The 2973-nt window shown below is 40.7% G+C and overlaps 1 pseudogene; it reads left to right on the top strand.

The window, feature by feature from the left end:
• Positions 1–1457: 1457 nt before the first annotated feature.
• Positions 1458–2556, top strand: LOC146724862 (uncharacterized; annotated as a pseudogene).
• The last annotated feature ends 417 nt before the right edge of the window (positions 2557–2973 follow it).

Raw genomic sequence — 2973 nt, forward strand, 5'->3', positions numbered from 1 at the left:
AAATATATACGCTTATACTTGCCGGTCGGAGAAATCGACTCAGGCCCCACCAGTGAACGAGCTAATCATATTCTATCAAATAGCAAATTTACGAATAAATTCTCTGAATCTTAACTAAAAGACACGGGCAAACAAAACTGCAAACCTAGCAACAGCAACCGATACACATAGATATAAGACGAAATATAATTTATAACCTATACGCTTGGCGCATTAACCATGCATTTGTACTTACTATTATACACGCATATATATATGTCCATGTACGAGTCCGAAAACGGACGACAATATAAATCATGCATATTATTATTTAATTATTAAAAGTTTCCTCGCACAGATTCATTGCAGCCCCATGCCAAGGACTACCTCGCACGGCCACATTGTATATATACTCTATAGATAGTGCGTATAGTCGTGCGCCGGACACATGCTAGATAAATTTCTTATCATTGTACTGTTAAATTCAGGTAAAAAACTAGTCCGAGTGATGTGTTACAAGTTGCGTCGTGATGTTAGGGATTATTCTAATAACTCTCCGTTAAACACTTCCATTCGCCCTGAGCTGGATTCGATGTGGTGGACAGCATGTTAACATACACCGCCGACTTTCTCTTAGAGGGGGGGGTTGTTGGAGAATGCAATCCATCATCAAACTCAAACTCCACGGAGACCTTATACAATTATTACAACTTTCGAATTATAATTATGCAGGGGTATACAATGGCAAACTGGGAAATATCCGCACATGCCACTCGCAATCTCAGTCGTTCTTCATGGAACAGCAGATGAGTCCAGGAAAACCCCCGGATATTCAAATATTGCGATATGTTTCAAGATGGCACAACGTCCTTGGGACCTGCTCACTTAATTAGCGGACTCAAAATCAATCGAACTTTCTTATCGTAGCCTTACGTTAGCCGGTGAATGGAAAGCCGACGGACAATGTAAGGGTACGCAATCCTCTGACCCTTACGGCACATGGGATAACGTAATTGTTCAGCAGTTGCGAAAATCTCATTGAAATCATCTTATGTGCCAGTACAACTCGAACATGGAAAAATGCAAGCTAAGATCAGGAACATCGGTACACTGGCCGATAGCTTCTGTTTAGACTCCGATGATGGCTACACCTTTTGGAAACCCGTACCAATGAAATCCTGCAACTTTAACCAATACGATGTTTTATACGAAGGACTAGCGACCAGGATAGCAGGCCGACGATTCCCCCATCATCTACAGTCTCACTACACAAGACATCACATTCGCTTTGACCAAGACTAAAGAACAACCATTATGCGGATACACTCTGCTTCGCACGGAACATCCGAAGTTATTTATCCTGGAAACCAGCAAGGCCAAACCTTTGCCAATAAAGGTACGATTCCCGTGGACAACCTCGATATATTTACTTACATGAATTCTAAATTTGTATATGTCGAAAACACATACGACATCAGATGACATCATTATATCATAATGTCATGCAACAAAAATGTGAATTGGAAAGACAAGTCATAACTAATGCCTTATCTTTTGCAACTCTCTTGCCTGATGAATTCGCGTACAGTCTTATGAAGTCACCGGGATACATGGCCGTCACCACTGGAGAAGCTGTCCAGATCATAAAATGCATCCTGTAGAAGTCACCGTACGTCCAACCAAAGAATGCTATAACGAGTTACCCGTAACCGTTAGAAACTCTTCTTACTTCCTCACACCCAAATCAAGAATCGTCACAAAGATCGGAAACGAGCGAGAATGTTCTCAAGAATTACCAACGTTATACCGGATAGAGGACACTTGGGTACAGTTCACGCCAAAAGCACAAGTAAGACAGTTGTCACCTCAACAACTACGACCCATGGCATCTCTTACCTGGAGTTATTAACACCCGGACCATTAGCTGTCAGTGGAATCTACACCCAGCAAGACATAGAAAAATTAAGAGACCACATCATGTTTCCCGCAGAGAAACCGGCACTACTCAACGCCATTGCACGTGGACTCACCGGACATCCAGTTAACGCCAACTCCGTCTCGCTATACAAACTACTAGACGAAGAATCACTCAATAAAATCGTAGACAACACCGCTGCGAAAATATGGAGAGGATTCATGAGCTTTGGATCAGCCACAGCCGGTGTCGTTGGAGTATTCATGATCATTCGCATTGTTAAATTAGCAATCGACACCATCATCCATGGATACGCACTACATACCGTATATGGATGTAGTCTACACCTGATAGGAGCATTATGGGACTCCCTAACCAATCTCTTGCTTCACCTCAGCCGCAGGACTGTGAACGAAGAAAAAGAAAAGAATAAGTTTCCAGAAGATGCCACACCTCTTGCCATCATCTCAGACGTACCCCCCTGCATTACCAAAGGAACCACCTGTGATAAGTCAGCCTCAACTTCAAGGTTAAATACGAGACGACCTGAAGAAATGGAATCCACAAATATCACCGTCCCTCAAACGTATAACGACTTGCAACAACATCTCTTTAATCTAGAACAAAACCCTAGATCAACGTCGGGTTTTATTCTTAAATAGGAGGGGAGATGTAACGTCCAGACAATTTCAAAACTTCAAACTTTTTCAAAACTTTATTCTTTAATCTATTAGTCATGACAATCTCTAACCTGCATGAAAGACCGGTAATAACGAATATTTAATCACACATATAATTACTCGTAGGTTAAAACATGTCTTCTCACAAATGACGACAGAGTAATAATTCACTTTTAAATTTAATAATATTGATAGCATAAAAGGCATAATTAATAAAGACTCTCTACTCTCGATCATTCGTTAGGAAACATAAACCTGAAATAAGAATAAGCGTGCCTATATTATAACTATTCATAATTCAAGAGACTTAAAAATCGTACACGTAATGCGTAGTAACATTGTAGCCGTCACACGTTCGAAAGTACTAAATAAGGATACCATAGTTCGACTATGAATATT

Source organism: Nylanderia fulva, unplaced genomic scaffold (assembly GCF_048542155.1).
Source record: "Nylanderia fulva isolate GAGA-0341 unplaced genomic scaffold, ASM4854215v1 Scaffold1124, whole genome shotgun sequence".
Lineage (NCBI taxonomy): Eukaryota > Metazoa > Arthropoda > Insecta > Hymenoptera > Formicidae > Nylanderia > Nylanderia fulva.